The 21,288-nt window shown below is 36.6% G+C and overlaps 1 long non-coding RNA gene across 3 annotated transcripts; it reads right to left on the bottom strand.

The window, feature by feature from the left end:
• Positions 1 to 424: 424 nt before the first annotated feature.
• Positions 425 to 20,606, bottom strand: LOC132911406 (uncharacterized). Of its 3 annotated transcripts, none has more exons than XR_009658991.1 (3): positions 20,480 to 20,606; positions 13,903 to 14,807; positions 425 to 1,413 (listed from the first exon to the last, which is right to left on the bottom strand). It is a non-coding gene; the product is annotated as an uncharacterized LOC132911406 (long non-coding RNA). The 3 variants fall into 3 exon arrangements; XR_009658986.1 differs by having other exon boundaries at positions 13,903 to 14,082; XR_009658985.1 differs by lacking the exon at positions 20,480 to 20,606 and having other exon boundaries at positions 13,903 to 15,022.
• Positions 20,607 to 21,288: the final 682 nt, after the last annotated feature.

The raw sequence follows: 21,288 nt of genomic DNA, 5'->3' as shown, positions 1-21,288 counted from the left end.
AGTATCGCGTAGTATCGAGCGCTTTCGTGGCCGATGCGGTCAAAAGTCAGTGGGTTTATCGCAGAAAAGATTCTTTGGGTATGTAACAATGACAGTGATTATAATCGTCGTAAGTACAAATAATGGTACATTGTAACTTGACTAAATTAATCCCTAAATATCAGTATATGCAGTAATAAAATTTATATTCCCGACCTTTGTGAAAAATATATATAAACATATATGAACGACATAGGAGAGCAAGTCTAATTGATGAACTTACGAACGATGACAATGCGATCACACAACGTATGATTGATTTAACCGTACAAACACGCTGAAAATATTACATTTGTGTTGGAAATATATAGGAATTTAATGTAAATAAGCAAAAAAAAAAAAGAAAGAAATTATAAGCAGAAATGGCAAATATTTACAGCAGAGCCTCTATTCGTTCGCGTACATCTTTATTAACGTTATAACATGAATATACACGTACACGTACACGTTTATTTCCATACTCGAAACAAATTTTAAAATTATCATCATAAATGTTCATAATATTCGTGATATGAAAAAATACATAAATGCATTTGTTAGCATTTTAAGAGTTGCTCCATTTACGTAGAGATTTTTCACTTATGTAACGTAATAATTGTAAAAAATGAACAAACCATACGAGCAGCTTAAGCAACGCATAAACATTTGTTTCGAGGAGAGCAGAAAGAAAAGGATATAGTTATTTATTATGAATGTAGTATACCTACGACACGTGTAATATATTTTCGTTTCAAGGCTTGATTGTATGCTTTATAAATATAAAAACTAAAAACCCTGAAAAATTAAATACAAGAGGATGAATCATAATAAAAATTATAGTTAAAACATACATACTAATAAATTTACAAGTAATGAATATAAAAATCATAGAAAACGATCCTTTAATTATCTTCCACGGTATAGAGATATAAACACATCGTTCTATACGATAAAAGGGAAATTTATTTTTACGATAAAGTTCGTTTCTTCCTCCCTAAATCAATATTAATATCAAAAATCAATGCATATATTCACACCTCTGATTCGAATCAAACAAGAATTCTTAAAACGTTGTTCGTCGATAACAAACCTCCCCCACTGTCAAACACGAGGAACGAAGAATCAACTTGGAGGGACCGTTCTCCCTCTTTGCAGATTACCATCCTCGGGACAACGCAGGCTAGGGAAGTTGAGACCACCCTTTGTTAAGGATTACAAGCGTTTTGTCCGCGACGGAATCCTCTTTCCCAAATTAACTTCTTCGTCTGAGAGGGCCATTATCGTCGCAAGTCTCCGTCTCCTTTATGTCTGCGAGTTCCCTTTCTTTACACCAGTGGTTTTGGCAACAAGCTCGCCGTAAATTCTCGGAATGATTCTTCCAGACCTGGTGTTAACCTACATAACGTGCGATTTATTATGACTTATAACGGGTCGGTTTTCGATGTCTCGGTGACGCTGGTTTTGCGGGAATTCGCGTCTTTTAAAAATCTGTTTCCTTGCCAAGCGCGAATTTGCGTCGTCTAGCTGGGGATTCTACGAGGGTGAGTTTTAGAGAGTGAGTAAAAGGGTGGACGCAGCGGCCAGAAATGACTGTCTGTGCAATGGAAGGCATTATCTTGGACCAACCATTCGTTATTAACTGCAGTTACGACTTCTATCGTTTGGCGTTGAACATTTTGCTCGGTACTATAGGATAAGAGATTACGCTACTGTTTGATGGTATTCAGACACTCTTTTATTTTTTTATAGAATGTTACGCAATGATAATTTGAGGTAATTGGAGATAAAGAGACCTGAATCATTCTATTCTTTATAATTATATAGAAGAATACTATGACACGAAAAATATCATAAAACTAATTTTTTAGATCTAATGCGGTAAGAAAATTCGTATTTGTAATTATTGATGTTTATGGCAAGTTCCGTGTAGTTGTTTGCTTATTCAAGAAGCTCTTTCTCTGGACTATAATGTATGAATTGAATAAGAAAAGTTCTAAATATATGAAAGATTAACGAAATTAATTGAAACAATGATTTAGGTCTACAACCTACAGATATATGGAAATACAACTCGTATATTTACTCGTGATACGCTGCCACGTCTAAGCTTCTCAATAGGTAATTTAAATTTTGCTTCTGGAATTAATTGACCATTAATTAATACTCATTAGTACAGAAGGGTAGATATAAATGGATGTTATGTTTAATTACAGTAATAAACTTGATATTTATTAACCGTGTTATAAGGAAAACTAAATTATACTATGTTTTGAAGATTCTATTCGATTTTAACGAAGATTATGTTGAAAATCAGTAAAGTCCAGTGACTTATGTAAAAGGGGACGTGTATTCACAATCACAATTATTCAAACACGGCATTGCGCTTATTATCTTCGATATGTAATAATTTATCGATGTTACACATTAATAACATTATTTATTACTAAATATGATAAATAATAACCAGATTGCAAATTTTTATACATTTATATAAATTCCAAAATTGCGCGAATGCATTTAGATTGCATCTAATATCCGAAAGTATAGTACGCGTTAATAATATACATAAAACAATTTTCTATGGCTAACGCTTCCTTAATTATACTCATAGAAACATAAATATCCACTAACTAACAACTCGTACACGAAATTAACCAACTCTGCGCTTGGTAATGAAATTTTTAAGAACGACAAGAGTGGCACGCGCCGCAGCAGCGTTACGCCGAGAAATATAAATCGCGCGAAATTATCACGAATTCCCGACCGAGTGTAAATTTCGTCCGACCAAATAACAGGAAACATTAACGGAAATTTATCCACTCATTTACACTCGACGTAACTCATCGACAATTTAAGGGGGTCGTTACGGTTCACCCTCTTTTGGACGGGATGTCGGCGAAATAAACTAAATGTAGCTTAAACAAACGAGCATTCGCGATAAAGCTTGCCAGACCGTTCGGTAAAAGTGCAACGTCGAGCAACGAGAAACGAGAAGTCGTCGGGTTTTTTCCCTTAATTCTGTCGACGGGCAGCCGGGATCCGCGTATTTATCGCGTTCAACGTTGCTCACCGTCAGATGCACGCGGGCATAGACAACGACGAGCGAAGAGAAACGACCGGCGACGATATATTTTTGACACCGTCGACGCCTGCTGCGACCGGCCATTTACTCGTTGTACCCGCGTATCTCGTTTACACCGTTACCCTCTCGAAAAAGTACCATGTTCCTTTCGCATGGCTGTCCTGAAATTTACTATGTTACGCGGCATTAATTTCGTCCGCGTTTTCCGGTTTTTCGATGTAGAGAGAATGAGGAGAAGAGGCCGAAGATCGATTAACGCTAGATGGGATCAAATTCAACATGTACTTGGTTGTGAAAGCGCGCTTCATGGGCTGCGTTCAAATATTGCTTATAAGCAGACTGTAAAACATTTACACATATTTATTTTATAATTTTAGATTTTAAACTTTCACGATAATTATATGACATATTCGTAGCTCCAACTATAAATACGTCATAGTTATAATTCACAGAGTAAGACTTAGGTGAAGATTTATTTCGTCTTCTTAAATGTTACGATACGTGTTGTGTGTTTTGAATATATTGTGTACTCTTGCATATTACATTCTCTACGACATCGTTGCACAGTGGTATAATAATATTTTCTGTTTTTGTAAAATGTGTTCAAAATTGAATAAAGTGGTTCTTACGCCTTTTTATATCTCGCATATAAATTAACGGGACTGTTGATAAGAATACGTTGAAGAGGATTTGCGAACGTCGAGGGCAAACCAAGATTCTGGTCAGGTTCGTTTACCTGATTTGATTTGAAATGCAAATGTCGGTAAAACGCCAGGTCTCTCATTAGACGCTTGTGTCTTTTTCTATTTGTTGCGGAGTTTCAGCTGTCATACGGAGGCCACGTTTTCAACGTGCAAAACAGAAAAAAAAGGAAATAGTGTACGTTGAGTTTGAAATTTCGCTGACGAAGGATGTCTCATTAAGGTCGATCGGTAAAATCAAAATATACCGTGCATGTGTAGTAAAAAAAATGGAATACACGTACGCGAAACAAACATTGGATTAACGGTAGACTAACGAAAAATCAGATAAAAAATGGCGAAAAAAGTTTGGCGAAAAAAAACATTTTTTTGCTCGTTCATTCCATTGAAAATCAAGAGAAAAATCTGAAATATCGCTGTCTTATGAATTATGACAATCAACATATATTACCACTCTTTTACACGATAATTTACCGACTAGTAATAATAGAAAATTAAGTTAGAAGTTGTTAGTAACGTTCCTTTTACAATTTTACGCCAAATGATTGTTAACGATAATAATATAATTTGTACAATTTTCTCGTACAACTTCCTTCGTTCCGTTATCAAACATGTCGCTGTCATGCAATAGAATTTGTTAAAGAAAACGTTCACGCGCTAAGAGTCTTTCCGCGCTTCGAGCGCACGAAAGGGCACTGAGTGATCATTGACTCATGCCGATTGACTATTTTCTTGCGTTCGATGAAAATCAATCAACATGCGTACTTCGGAATCTCCGTTCGGGGCTTCGTTGGACGCTCAATCGAGTTCAACGTGGCGTCGAATCGCCCAACCGTGAATATCAGTCGGGAAATCAGGCTCGTCTGATCAGTTAAAACATACCTTTGGATCGTTAGCATCTTCTGCACCAGACGTGGAGTAAGAATAGTTAACTCTCTCAATCTTCAGAAAGAGGAGTTTCACACAGTCTGCCTTCCGTGATAACGTCTTCTCCACCAGACGTGAAGCACAGAACCGTTTCAATCTCCGAACATTCGCAGAGAGTAGTCCCATCTGCATTTCCTGGTTCATCAACATCTCCTAACGTTCGTTGACGCGACTTCAACCGCTCGGAGAGACAGAATCGTTTCATCAGATCTTCAACCGTAGTTGACAGCTTTTTTTTCTAGTTTATTTATTTGATTTTTACAATTTGTCCAGAAGGACATTTGGTAAAATATTATATTTTAGTGATTAAAAAAACAAAATAAAAAATAAATATAGCATGTGGGTGGCTACCCCCAGCGGGGTACCATCTTCGTGTTTGCTAGGTTATATCCTTTATGAGATCTGTTGGGTGTTTCCTTTTTAATTTTCTTACAATGTTTGTTGTGTTGTTCGTTTCCGCTGCCAGCCGGTTCGGGTGCGTTGCTATTCTTTCTCTGTACCTTCTTGCAAGTCTGCTAATCTCTTCCTTGACCGTTGGTATTCCCAGATCTTTCCGAATGTCCTCGTTTCTAACGTACCATGGGGCGTTTACTATCGTTTTAAGAATTTTAGCTTGTATCGTCTGAATTTTGGTTATATGGCTCATACATAAAAGATATAACTTAGAAAACACGAAGCTGGCACCCCGCTGGGGGTAGCCACCCACATGCTATATTTATTTTTATTTTATTTTTTGTTATTACCAATGAGATATAACACTTTACCAAATGTTCTTCAGGACAAATTGTAAAAACCAAAATAAACTATAAAAAAAAAAATATGGCTCATTGCTGCTGTTCCCCATAGTGGAATTCCGTACGTCCAGATTGGTTTTATAACTGTTTTGTATATTTTTAATTTGTATTTTGTGCTTAATTTGGATTTTCGAATTGTTAGCCAGTGCATTTGTCTCCTTGCTGTCTGTATTTTGTCTATTATTGATTTGAAATGCTGTTTTCATGTGAACTGTGTATCTATGTGAAGTCATAGGTATTTGACTTGCCTTGTTTGTATTATTTGCGTGCCGTTCAGGAAGATGTTTGGTGGTATCTGTTTCCGCAGTGTGAGTAGTTGACAGTGTCTTCAAACATATATAGAGTGAAGCATCGTTTCAGCCAGTGAACGATCTCATGCGAGTCTTTCAATTGCCAAGCAGCATTGACACGTGTTCGCGGACCAGTGTATCGTTAGCTACTCGTAATCGTCAGCCGTATATCGCGTCGCAGCAGTTGCTTCGTATCGTACAATCGTTCAGCAGTCGGAGTCAATTCAAAAGCTTGTCATCGTCCGGAATAGTATGACCCCTGGTGTCGTTGATTGTTCTTCGCGCGTTCAATCAGCACTCTCCCTCGTGGATCAGTAATCCAAGGTTAATTCGGTTGGTAACAAGCGCAGTGTCATGGACATGAGACACACGTGCACGTGGCACACGCACGATACAATACATATTGGGTTGGCAACTAAGTATTTTATTACAACCTGTTAAGGTTATTGGACGTATGTGAATACAAAGGAACGCGTGGATAAATTGTAAGCTAGGAAATATATATATTTATATTTTGAATATTAAAGTGTAAGTATAAGTGTTACCCTATTTTTTTTTCTTTTTTTTATAGTTTATTTTGGTTTTTTTTACAATTTGTCCTGAAGGACATTTGGTGACGTATTATATCTTATTTATTGGGAAAAAAAATAAAAATGTAATATAGCATGTGGGTGGCTACCCCCCACGGGGTGCCATCTTCGTATTTGCTAGGTTATATCTTTTATGAGGTATTGTAAGATAAAATTGTAAGGTATTGTAAGTATATATATATTGTGAATATTAAAGTACAAAGTGTGGAGTACAATGTAAGCTGGTCCAGATTCGCACGCTAGCAGTGTTACCCTATGACTGGAAAACCTTGAAGCCAACGTTGCATGTGTACCGTTTATGGTTTGCCTTCGACTCAGTCTTTTGTTTATCGATGGCTTTAGTGTTTGAGAAAACTAAAGACCAGATGTAGAGTTTCCTTAAAAGTTTTGTTTTTTTTTTTTATTTTATTTTGGTTTTTACAATTTGTCCTGAAGGACATTTATTAAAGTGTTATATCTCATTGGTAAATAAAAAAAAAAAAAAATAAAATTAATATAGCATGTGGGCGGCTACTCCCAGCGGGGTGCCATCTTCGTGTTTTCTAAGTTATATCTTTTATGTTTCTTAGAAGTGACGACCACTTCAACACAACCTAATGACAAAATTCGCAATCACTTAATTGCCAGCCCAATATCAAAGCTTTGAACTGCTTTCTTACTTTGTTTCACTGTAATTTGAAAAATAAATACTAAACGATGAATGAAAAAATCGCAGCAGCAAATACTTCCTTGGGCGACTAATTTTCTCTTTCCGTACTTAAAATTTCATAAAATCCCAACTCACAACGCTCTTCCAAGCTGTGGTGAACGATGAGACGTGTTGATTCAATTAACTATATTTACAGATATTTTAAAATGTAGAATACAAAGTTAATCGCAAGCGTTGCTCGCTTGGTGATATTCGTTATGAGATTGCGCGATACTACCGTACTGATACTAATTGTTACGCTGATTCGTTATACTTATTCGCTCGACTGACTGACTCGATGACTCAATACTGATATTCATTCGCACGACTGACTCCTGGAGAACATGATCGTCTATTTTGGATTTCGGCAGGTACCGGAAGGTTTGCACTTGTCGCCGGTTGTAGGTTGCACGTAGCAGAGAAATTGCTTTGTTCAGAGTTTGTTTATTACATTATGCGCGTCGTACGATGTTAATCCTCTGTGGCAAAACAACTATGTGAGACATCTTTGTATCGAAACGTCCTAAGACGACAAAGCCTAAACTTTCAATCGTCACGCTACAATTATAATCGAATCTCCGTAGGATAATAGAATTTGATAAATGTCATTCCCCATCCTAAGACCATCGATTAGTAAAATACCCAGTTCTAGAATACAGAGAGTTGATTCTTAATGAGCGAGTTAATTAACGTCTGGTTCTGGATCGGCTCGCGTATAATTCGTTTTTACGACTACAATGAGCCATGGATAAGGATTCGTGAACACGTTCCTCGTTAAACGATTTGCGGCAACTTCTTTGTAGGATTCTTCTTTCTCGGATCTTTTCCACTCGAGAATCCACGGTGATGAGCGCAAAATTAATTCTTTTTTACGTTATCGGCGTACGTGTTCTCCTGCGAAGGGTTTTTCGATAGGATAAATGAACATGTTAAAGGAACATGTTAAAATGAACATTATACGTTTTATGGCACTATTTAAACAATTGCAGACCGCAGACATGGTGTAGTGGCTGACGAAACCGTTTGAACACTTTAGAAAACTTGTATATGCGTTTACATATAAATATTGTGTAAACATTTTCAAATGAAATATTCCCTGAAACAAATATTCTCGTGCAAAACGTTTATTAAGCTCACCTCCGATTGTCACTATCAGAACCATCATCGTGTAATCCATCGATCTCATGTATTTTCCGACCTCTGAACTCGTTGCTCGAAACAAATGCTGGCCGCGTGTCTGTGCTCTGTTTGACCAGACGCTAACGAACTATGAATTCGTGGACAGGAAAAAAGGGGAAAAAAGAGGAAAAGGGAGAAAACGAGCCACGATGACGCGTGGTAAACCGAGTTATTCCCTAAAAGTGTAGTTGGTATTTGATGAATTATTCACCGCCCATTCCTCCGCCTGTCGAACCCCTTGGAAACGAAACTACGTTTCGTACGTTCGTTCGTGAGCTTGTGTATCTTTGGTTAGTCGGTTCCAGACACAACGACCACTCGCGAGAAATATTCCGAAGCAGCGACTTCTAATCTTCCTTATTTCATGGCAAACGTGGAATAATTATTAGAATTTCGCGACACACCGGTTAACGACTCTACAGAGCATTTGCGGTAACTTTTGTCTGAAATGGACAGACGTCTTAACGGCGTGTGTCGATAGAAATTCGACGAGCCAAAAGAGCGTGGGACCGGACATGCTCGACGACGCGCGAACGATGCGTCAACAGCCATCTGGCCGTTAATGAGGACGCGAGTGAACGTGCTTCTCGCATGCAAACATCACGTGCTTCCTCGTGGACGCGTCCACATCGAGGACACGCCAGTTTACCCTGAGCACAACCTGACGACCTGCATTAATCGCTGTCGTCAATCAGAGAAGGGTCGGCCACCCTGACCGGCGGAATGCGATTAATCTCGATCAGCCCGTCCACCGTGAACGAAGGGAATCGACGGTTCGTCGAAACGCAGAATTGAGTTGATTTCAGAAACAATCTCGCCCGTACCACGTTTTTGGTACCATAGACAACACAGTAACAGTGGTTGAACGTGGATTTGAAAGGGGCATAGGATTATTACGATGAATCGAAGGTTTTCCATTCAAATGCTTTTACAATAATACGAAGTGATATAAAAAGTGTTGTTTTATCGAAATGAAGAAAATGTATTATTAGGATTAACAGTATTAAACTGACTGGAGTAACTAAAAGTATTAAGGTTTCTCAGATGTAATGATTTCAGAAATAAAACACATGGAAAAGTTCGTCGATTGTATTTTACATATTTCCTTCGTGTGACTACACAAGTCAGAAACATAGAGGAAAGATTCTATAATTTGGACACACATTACACGCATCATAAAAGATATAACTTAGAAAAAACGAAGCTGGCACCCCGCTGGGGGTAGCCGCCCACATGCTATATTTATTTTTTTATTATATTTTTTTTCTTCACCAACAAGATATAACACTTTACCAAATGTCTGCAAGGACAAATTGTAAAATAACCAAAATAAAATAAAATAAAAAAAAAAAAACATTACACGCATAGACGCAAATACTCTTACACAGACACCTAGACAGGTATTTGAACAGGACGCTTACACAGGTCATACTCATTACTGTATAGACAGTGGGGTTCAAAATATTTAAGGGATCATGAGTCTGAGAGTAACTGACCAACTGTCAACAATCCACAAATTCTTTACCTGCATACTTTGTTAATTATACCATATCACTCGCTTATATACATTTGGTTCTGTAGTTCTGTTTAATAAATATCACCGAATAAACATTTTAACATAAACATTGTGTCTTCCACAGATTATTAATCTTAACTTTAAGATTAAATTCTAACAGAAATATATATATACATAATACTTGAAATTCTTCAAACTTTAATATTGTACATTGTAGAAGATATTAGGTTGTCCGAAAAGTTTCTTTCGTTTCATAAGGTGATAATAGATGAACAACAACTTCTGTTTTATATTATTTTATTGAATTAGGTATGATCAATTTCCTTATAGTTTTACTATTATGTTCGTGCGTAATTCAATAAATTAATATAAAACAGAAAACATTGTGCGTCTATTACTACCTTATAAAACGAAAGAAACATTTCGGACAACCTAATAGGTGGAGGAAGGACAAAAATATTAAACAAATCCTTGAGATTCCCTTTCATAATCACAATATTAAAAATTCACAAAATTCTATAAGATGAATCTATTGAGATATGTATAATTTTATGTGCTAGACAAGGTTAGATGCGTAGTGGTAATACTTGTATGTGAACATCAGTGTGTGGAAGTATGTGTGTGCGCGGCGTCTCGAAACAAATAAATGTAAACTGTTCAGTCGGTTAACAGTCGGCTATGGAAGAAAGTGCTGAGACGCGTGCAAGTGTGTATCGATGAATATCTTTGAAATCGTTTATCAAATAAATATATAACTATTGTGATATAAATTCCAAGCGTAAATTTAGTGTTCCTATACCATTATTTCGGCTATTAAGATTCAAAATTCTCAACAGAATTAAAGGATTGGAACGACTATGAAAAGTAGAGAGGATAGGGTGGAAAATGATGCTTCTCCTTCATTTATACTTATCACTGAATTCAGCGAATGTGGTAATATAAAACCATTATCATTCCACGATCAGGGAATTTTGCTTTTGTATAATATCTTAAGTATTTTGAGAGAAATGTAAATTACAACGGTGAAAGGCAAAGGGTGTTTGAAAATCTGGTTAGTTTTCATGAAAATTTAGGAGCTGCGTGCCATGGAAAAGATATGAAGAAAACGCGATATTACCATACTTGCTGCAAGTATGCGTGCTGTCTCTGTAAGGAACGTGAATGAAATAATCGCTATCTAGATTTTTATTAGTTACAAGTCAACGACAATGGTACAAAACATAATCCAATGACTCGAAGAGACTCTGTAAAAGGATTTATATTTTTAGATCTGTAGACGTTATAGTAGTGATGATCAAACTTCGTCTTATAAAGGAAAATTCTTGCGAAGTTGGGCTTCTTTGTGACTGCGACTTGTACAGGTAAAATAACGCATATAAAATACGTTTCATAAAAGATATAACTTAGAAAACACGAAGCTGGCACCCCGCTGGGGGTAGCCACCCACATGCTATATTTATTTTATTTTATTTTTTTCTATTTACCAATGAGATATAACACTTTACCAAATGTCCTTCAGGACAAATTGTAAAAACCAAAATAAAATAAAAAAATAAGATACGTTGAAGATAAAATGGGAGATAACGTAAATACCAAGTTGTAGAGGTTTTCACGGCAGAACGAAAGGGAATTATCAAAAGTTTAACCTTACAAAAGTTTTCATCTTATGGAGATTCGACTGTATGTGCATATCGAATCATCCAAACAGTCAATTTATCGCGTTCCATATTCTCCATAATTCTCTTTTACGTATATCTTTTATAGTATTAAACCAATTGATAACTCTCGTTCGAATATAGCCAAGAATCAATGACCATAGCATACGATTAGCTGCCATCGGCGCAGCAGTGCGCGCCGTGGACGCGATCCGACTTTTCAACTTATCGTTACGCTTCTCCATCGTTAAACAGCAGGCTGAATCGCGGGGAATCGAGAAAGTTTCACGATCGGGAATTGACTCGACCCGTTTTTACCCGTGTAACCTCGTTCCACGAACTCCGATTCGTTTCTATCGTTGCTGAAATGAGAGAGCTCGAGAGATGGTGCCTGAGAGAGGGAATGGAAGTTGGAGGAACGATCCCGCGCGTGCGAAACCACCGACGAAATGGAACGTTTTATTAGAAGCGTGTCTAGCTCTTGACACAGGCACCAATGGAGGTAGACGGTTCGTCGAGTTTCTCGACATCGGTTTGTAGGCAGACGAAAAGCTGATTAAGATCGATTCGGCAAAATTATCCCTGTAATCTCTTTCGAGAGATTCCGGATTAAGGAGATCGTACTCAAATAGGATTTCAGGGTTTGGAACAAAAGCGATCATCGAGCGTCTACCTTCTCCCATTCCCCCATTCCAGTATTCTTCGAGTTTGATTTTCATTAAAATTCACGCGAAAACCGCGATCTTGTCGCGACTCCATTCTTCTCGTCCTAGTCTTTTCGACGTTACGGTTAACTCGTTCCTCTTAATGTCTTGACTTTTCCCAGATGCTGTTACGCGTGAATTTTATTTAGAAATCTCTCGTGGCGTGACTAGAGAGCTACGTGAACGTAGAGACTGCAGTGAACGACGAACATAGTAAAAAATTCAATACTTTCAAAGCGCAAAAGCGACGCTGATGATTCTACCTTGAACACCGGATTCAAGCCTTTGTAACGAAACAAACGAATATGCAAACACGAGCTTCGTGGAATACCAAGTGTTTGTTATTTCTGCCGATTGCATTCCCTGTGAACGCACTGAAACGAAAGTTCAAAGACTAGCGAAAAAAAAAAACAAATCTCGCGGAAGAGAAGGAAACGAGCTTGGGGGAGGATGGCGAACAATTTTCTGTTCCGAGTTCAGTTATCTTTCGTGCGGAGAAAGTCATTTTTATCCAACATGCGTTGGAATTTAGTTTGTACATTGTTCGAAATAATTGAGAGATTAACATCCTCCGATGAAAAACGATGCTTAATCGATCTTTTTCCACACCCACTTACGAAGCATTTACGATTAGCCGAAATAAAAAGCTGGACGTTTTCACGAAAATAATCGGCTCGTAATCCGTTTTTAATGACAGATCCGCTGATGCGACGAGACCGACGCGCCGACTGCATAAATCTCGTTAACGTAGCGAAACCGATCGTTGACATCATCGAGTTTGAAAATTTCGTTATTTTCTTCATCTGTGTGTCACGGGTGAAAGGTTATTACAGAGCCGCGTGTTTTTCCACGAAAAATATTTTTGCGATCTCACGACGACGATATTACAAGGCTTCTTTGTATTGCAAACTCTATTCACCTCCAACCGAATGTCTCGTTTTTATGTTCTTCGTCTACGTTTTATAGAGCTACATGGAGCAGGCAAATTAAATTTTTTGGATGCTCCAGAACGATTTATATTCGACGGTCTTCAAGTTCTTATGCTTTTTTCTTTAGATTCTCCGTTGTTATAAGAGAAATGATCGTTGTATAAGTCGTTGTAAAAGTTGTAGATATAAGGTCGTTATTAGGAGGCATTACACATTACATAAGAGCGTAGAAAACTTTTATGAGCAACGTAACAACGAAAGAGTGGAAAGAGAAGAAACTGAGGAAGGCGGGGTTGGTGCTTAAGTCTTTCGTTACGGCTGTCTCTGCTAAAAGGTCGTGGCATGATACGGTTATACGAAATGCACGTTGTATTATATTTATCACTTGCAGCATGATAATGGTTTTGTTGATTTATGTACTACATTATCCACATAACTGTATAACTATATATATAAAATAATTTTTCTAACAAAATTTTATTTATACAAGCAGATGCTTTTGAACTTGTAACATCCTATTTTTTGTCCTTAAGATCCCTTCTCCTGTTAACCGAAATGTATTTACAGCATATTTTAACTATGATACTTTTACATAAAACTGCATACGATATAATACTTTTTATCGTTTTTTTACAGAAACTATCTTAAGAAATGTGGACACTATTAGAAAACGGATATATCCAATTAAGGAACTACTAGGCTTAAAGCAACTAATATAATTGTAATTTTAAAAAATTATAATAGGACGATAATAAACTAAGAGAACTATAGTATCAGGTGTAAACACATTCTGTTTCTCAAGATCACGTTCAATCGTTAAACCACTTACCACAAAACTTCACCGTAGAAAACATGTTCAAACTCCCAACAACCATCAATCGTAACACCTATTCAGCGAACCAACATCACCGCAGCGAACAGGTCTTAAATTATGATACACCCTTTCTGCGTCCGCAGGAGTGTTCTCCATTTAACCGAGTGCCACGATCCATCATTTTCTTCGAGTTTCCTGTTAACAAACGCAAAGAATCAGATCAGCAAATCTTAATCGTTTATTTTCACTTACCTTCTGAAATCGCGAGTATCATCGATATCCTTATCAGTGATGGTTCGATCGAAGTAAAGTGATTCGTAGGTTGGAATGGTTGGCACTTTGCTCGAAATCAATAGGCTGGTCGCGCGTGTACGCGAGCGAAGCGAGCCTGGGATGAAAAAAAAAAAACGAATGCTCGACGAGAAACCAAAAAACGATTTAAAAAAGAAACATGGGGAAAAATAGAAGCAAAAAGCAAAAAGTAGAAAACACAAAAAAATAAAAAAAAGAAAAGGATAGAAGGGGAACGGGGAAAAAAATATTCTAACTCTAGCCAGCCGTTATCGGGAACTATTGCGTTAGCTGTCTGGATGGCCGCTTTTAATCCGTTAAATGCCATTTCCTTGTACACGTCAGCTGCGGACCAATGAGCTTTGGAGGCACCGAAATGTCCGCCACTCGTGCCGCCATTCACTGCCAGAGACTAGGCATCCTCAAGTGCTCTCTTAGCCTATTCCGTCGGGATTCCATCGGGATTCCTCGTGTGCGTGTATACACAGTACACAGCCACGCGTGTTCTATCCGATCGCCGCGTACTCGATAAACGACACCGGAAGCAAACCGTCTGGCAGACAGATTGCACTGGATTCCGACGTGTGATTCATATCCCGTCCGAGGATCTGGATTCTACCACCGTTTATCTTTGAACAAGGAAAAATAGAAGAAAGGAAGGAAATTTTGAGATGTAAAGAGCTTGATATTTTCTCGGGAATCCTTACAGGCGGACCGAGTTATGTTCGTTAAGGGTTGAAAGATTATTTCTTTATATACTTGTTTGTAATAGTGTTTGATCTTCATAGTTGTTGCATAACAAGCGATGAACTAAATAGTGGTGAGATTTTACATCGAAATTTAAAATAGGCGTCACTGTAACTGATACACAGTGGACTATTTTTATAAGTTTGGAATACTTTTATAAATACCGACGTTTTTTTAGCTTCGTATCGTCCGCTAAGGGTTAATAAGTATATCGCACAAAGTTGCGTCATCGTGTAACGCGAAAAAGTAAGACAATCGCATCGCGGCTACATGCGCGCAACGAAAAATAAAGTAGGCAAGAGGATGAAGGAAGAAGAAATATGTAGCAAGAGGATGAAGGAAGAAGAAAAATGTAGCAAGAGGATGAAGGTAGGAGAAAAATGTAGCAAGAGAAGAAACAAAGAGAAGAGGAGAAAGACAACGTGAGAATTCTCGGGACACGACAAGCCTGGTGAAACCGTGGTCGTCTCCATGGTCGTTGAAGTGTATACGCAACGTATACATAGGTTCGGACAAGTCGCGCATGAAAATTTCAACGGCGACAATCGCGTTCCGCCGGGCAAAGCGACCAGCTACGCTCTCCTGCCCCACGAGTCGATAATGCACACCTCCGTGCGTATCTCATTAAAGTTGGCGGTGTGAAATGCGCGCCAGAAAAGGAAAAAAGGAATCGACGCAAACAGCCGTGAAACGCACCAATGCTGGTCCGATGACGCCGCGTAATCGAACTTTTTTCCTACCTCCGTTCCTTTTCTTTTCCGCCCTTTTCTCGCTGTCTTCTTTTTCTCTTAGTTGTTCATATTGTTGCCGATATTGTTTTGTACTGTTCTTACGCCAAGAGAGGAAATGGGATTGAAAGTGGAAAATTCACGATGGAACACGATTGAATGTCTTAATATGCGTATGTTGTTCTTCCCGTAGATGAAGTAGTACAAAGAGAACAAAAACACCTTTTGATATATATAGAAATAACACACACTATTATTTATGGCATATACAAACAATGGAAACTTTGGTATATCCTTCATAAGGTAATCTGTTATTTTACATACAATCGTAATTGAGCAGGAAGAAAGGCAAGATACTTGTTGCATAATTTTCTTAGAAAGCACGGGGAAAATTTTTTAATCGACGAAAGAGTAACTCTGAGTAATGCAAAAAGTTAATGAGAATCTTCAGATTGAAGGTTAATTGGAAGATTTGGTGAACGACTAAATTTATACAGTAACCCCGTACTGTATACGAATAATTATAATCGAAAACAAAGTATAAATATACCACATATATGTACATATTACAACATACTAAAATATCCTACATATATAAATATACATAAGTATACTTATACTACAATCTCGATAAAAGTTAACGTTGGCATTGCCAAAACCACTGTTTCTACTAATTGTAGTAGCAAAAGATTCTGAACCCCGTCATTTTTTCATGTTTTTCACCGTTAAACTATCTCTCGTCGCAATTTCACGCACGAACAAACGAAAGGAAACAACGTTGTTGAATCAACGAGCCGCAGGAACAAGCGAACACGCAGCATACGACGATGCTGCTCGTCTTGAGTTACGAGGAATCAGACGAAGCCAACAGTATGTAGCACAATGTATGTGCTATACGTATGTATGTATCTGGTGTTCATTACAGAACGACGAGTGCACTGATTCACCGAAGAGAAACGCGACATGATAAAGGCACAACGATATAACGACGGGATAATATTTTCTAGTTTATCAGCGTCCAATACGCGTGCACTGGAAAAAGTTCCGAAGGACGTTCGTAACGTTCGCGTCGGTCGTCTATTGCCCGTCGAAACATATCGCGATGTCATGATTTGCCTAGTAAAAAAAAAAAAAAAAAAAGGAAGCAAAAGAAATACGAGATATATAGTATCTATATAAAGGAACGAAAGGGAAAGAAAGCAGAGGGAGAGACGTTTGAACGACATGTATGAAAATTCGAATGAAATGTAGCTTCCAGATACAACTCGTAAATTTAGACGATACGCTGCAACTCTGACTGGTTTCTGTGAGGTGAATGAGGATGATGTTATGATTCTGATAGCGACGATCTGAATCGTAATTAATGCGATATCGTATCTATAGAGTTAAATATATGGACTGATTACATGATTTTGATCGAACGTGATATATCCTTTACATATTTTCGTAACATTGTTAATAAATGGTGATTTTATCTTTAGTATTTATTAAAACCCTCTTATACAATTAGTTATAATATTCTTCGTATCAATTTCTTTATTCTCATTAGTAGTATTTTGGTTCGTTAGAAAGATAATTTTTTGATTGGTAAGTTAACAGGATTTAATAAGAAAATTATTATAAACGTCTCATAGAATTTATAATCTTCTTTTCTATACTAAATATGTAGCGTGATATGGTTCTTTGACACGAATCATCGTCATTTTGTCAGTTTGTACATTTTTTTTTTTAACGTAACATATGTATACATGATTTACTACAGATCGTTGTTGTCTGTCAATTTAGATGAATTTGTTCCCGTACATGTGTTTTGACATGAATCTTCGTCGTCTCGTCAATCTGTGTCATTTTGTTTTTGCGTATTGCATGTGTTTCCATGTATATTTTTAACTATCGTAGCTGACAGCTAACTGACTAATATAATTTAAATATAAATATTACACGAAACACGAATCTGTTGGTATTTGATAATTGTGATGGATGGTTTATTGAAATATCGAGAAAGTGATAAAGTCTGACCATTAAACATGCATAAAAAAATGTTATACGAGATATAATGAATAACCTGAAATAGCATAACTTTCGAATATCAAGACATTATTTCCTAATCAATTAATTACTTCGGTTAATAATAAACAAGTATACTTCTCTTTCGTGAAATAAGGATAAACTTTTCCCATCAAATTTCCAGCCAAAATTCAATAAATTATACAAGGTAAAAATAATATATGATAAATAAATATTAGGATAACTTCTTCTTAACGTAGAATTAACTGACATTTTTACAAGGTCATTCCACTCCAAACGTTACTCTGTTAGTGTACAATCTACATTTTAATGCTTCCATATTTCTTTTTTTATTTTCTGTTTTATGATCTACGCCATGAATTTGTTAACGTCAAATGCCCATGTCACTCATACCAAATATGTATATGTATTTCTAATATGTAGTTCTAACAATTACAGGCTATGGAAGATCAATGCCATCCTCAGTGAATATTTATGAAAATTTCAATGTATTCGTATAATGGCAACGTGTCAGATGCATAATTCTGATCATCGATACTTGCACGATTCCAGGTACAAACGTTTCACGCACATGCTAATTGTCAATTTCGATTGATTTCCATATCTAGGTAATTGTAATTTCTTCGTTATTTACTTATTAGATACTTTCTTTGTTATTTCAGGCATTTGATATAAATGCTACCTTAGAATTGTATTATGTATATTATGTAACAAAGATACCTACTACGTTCTTTATAACGTAGCATCATTTTTATTTTCATTTATATGTGCAACACCAGAATTAATTATTTAAAGCAATCAAACGTTCATGCACGTGTTCATAAAAGTCTTCTTCGTCCTGTATATGGAAAAAGTTTTTAACTTTACGGGAACCACGGTGAAACCATTTAATACAAAAAATGTAGTTTTACATTGCAACATCAAAATCATTTCCTTATAGAAATCGTTTGTTGTTCGGTCTTACATAAGCGACAAAGTTCAACGATAGAAAAATTGGGAAAAATAAGTATTTTCTATTTATATCAATCGCGGATTTGTTTAATTAATAGAGCTTTGATATGATTAAAATCGAAGGAGATCGTAAAACTATCTACAGTTTACATCGAACAAGAATGTTTATAGTGTCACGAAAGAAAAAAGAAGAAAACGGGGCGTGTAATGAGTCTTGCGAGTTGTCCATAATTGTCTTATACCCGATGATGTTTATCTATGAAAATGTATTACAGAAATTAACAAGTGATATCGATGATTGAGTGATCGAGATGTCGATAACGATGAATTTAGGTTCGTTAACGAATACACGGTCAACGGTACGACACGTGTGATTTTGAACTTGACACACGTGTTCCCTGTTGTTACAGGTGTCGAACTTATCAAATTGAATCTCAGTCCACGTGGAACTCCCCTTATATACTCCTCTCCGTATTCCTCAGGTTAATCCCTGTTTTGAAGGCGAGTTTATTTAATTACTTTATACCTCTGTTAGGTACACGTCCCTCCCGTGGCCGTGGCTACTTTCAGTGACCCGTTATGTCACTTCGAGCCCAAGCCCATTGTCATAAATCTCGGATAAACATAATTGCTTTAACTCATAAACAACTATTTCTCAGTTTTATCGTTTAAGTACGGCTATAATAAAAAGTCTGGACTAAAGTATTATAGACTTTTCCAAACATTCCGGAAGAAAATCTCCGGTGTACTTTCACTTTCTTATCAGACTTATAAATGTCAATATCAATGTTTATCGTACAGATTGTACTACATATATTAATAAGCAAACGTGTGTGCCACGATAATGAATATGCTATATCATTTCGAGTCTTATCTTTAGATGGATATTGAAAGTGCTTAGTTGTCGCAAGTAATTGCTGTATTGCACCATTATATTACGTAGTAAAGCAATAATACATTTTTTATCGGATTCTTCACGTTACTCTAATAATAATAATAATATATTATAATAAAATTAAAAAATTAGATTCATAAGATTTCGTAGAATTTAGCAATTGCATAAACTAGAGCTGTTGAAAGAAAGAAGCGAAAGCTGTTTGAAGGAATCAAATTTTTTTTTTTTATTTTATTTTGGTTATTTTACAATTTGTCCTTATGGACATTTGGTAAAGTGTTATATCTTGTTGGTGAAGAAAAAAAAATAAAAATAAAAAATAAATATAGCATGTGGGCGGCTACCCCTAGCGGGGTGCCAGCTTCGTTTTTTCTAAGTTATATCTTTTATGAAAAGAATCAAATAAACAAATATGTGGAAAAAGAAATGAAAAAAATATTAAAAATATTATTTAATTGTTCTAGTTTGCTTGTGATTTGTACGTTCATTTGAAATGTTTAGCATAAACGTAAGAGACACGAAACGTAAGAGAGTATGAAACATAAGTGTCCTACTCTCGAAACACCTGGTGCTTATATTCTAGGTGACTGTTGAACTGTTGGTGCGTCTTGTGCGTACCTGGTCGAGGGTGCGTAGCGTAACGTCCCATTGGCGACCTCATCCGGTGGTCTATTGTCGAATTCTAATCTGAGGTCGAAGTTTATAACACGTCGTCTGCTATTGAGCGGAACTGTCGAGCGCTTAAATGCAATGCGAGAAATTCCAATTTCTCAAGAAAATAGCAGATGTGCTATCCGTATCATAAAGTTGGGATAATCTTGTATCTTCAACAAATACAAAACGATATAATGAATAAATATTTAACGAAGATATCAAAATATACATACGTATATCATAAGTAGGTAAATATGCCATGGAAATGCAAATCGCAAGTCTAAAGGTGTGTCCTCACTATGTCGATCGGTATTGCCAAAATCGATGAACGTTTCCACTGAAAACACAAAGCACGTGCATCAGTTCGTAAAATAAAAGTAAAGCTAAAAGCACAAACTCCTTATGAATCGCTCGACACGAGGTTGTTGCCCATATCGGCGTGGTTTCCTTCGAAAGATACTGTTGCGAACCGGTTTTGAGTTTGGAACCGGCGTATCACGTCGGCAGGTGCCAATGTGATACTCTTATCATTGGCCCGTGTCCCCATATGTTCGATTTACTTATAAATATAGCGAACTCAACCTTAAGACAATGTCGCGGAACTATATTTTGAAAACAACAGAATATGTCTTAAAAAATGAACAATTATTTAACAACATGAGCAAAAAAGTTTTTAACCAAAATAAGGTTTCGTAAGCTGTACTAAGACAGACAAATTATTTAAACCACTAATTACAGATTTTCTTAATTAACGCGTAACAATCTTATGCAATATGTTATCAGTATAGATAACATTTGACATTTACTTAAGTACAATATGCTAATAAAACTATTAAAACGGAGCTTCTCATGAATCTCATTTAGCCTCAGAAACGTCAAGTAGCAGAAGAATGTACAATATAATCGTGATATGACTTTTTTCACATCTGCATTTGCGTAATTCAACTGAAATGTTTAAATAGTCACGGGATGATTATGCAAATTTTGTTTCGTAATTGGAAACATTTTGCAATGTGAGTACAGACTAATTAATTTTGCTATGATCATCAAGTGTTTATATTCCATGTTTATTTATATTAAGCAACAAGATATTTAATATCGTAAAAG

The sequence above is a fragment of the Bombus pascuorum genome, chromosome 1 (genome assembly GCF_905332965.1).
Source record: "Bombus pascuorum chromosome 1, iyBomPasc1.1, whole genome shotgun sequence".
Lineage (NCBI taxonomy): Eukaryota > Metazoa > Arthropoda > Insecta > Hymenoptera > Apidae > Bombus > Bombus pascuorum.
Note: the sequence above shows the minus strand (reverse complement) of the source record. Positions and strands in the feature narration are given on the sequence as shown.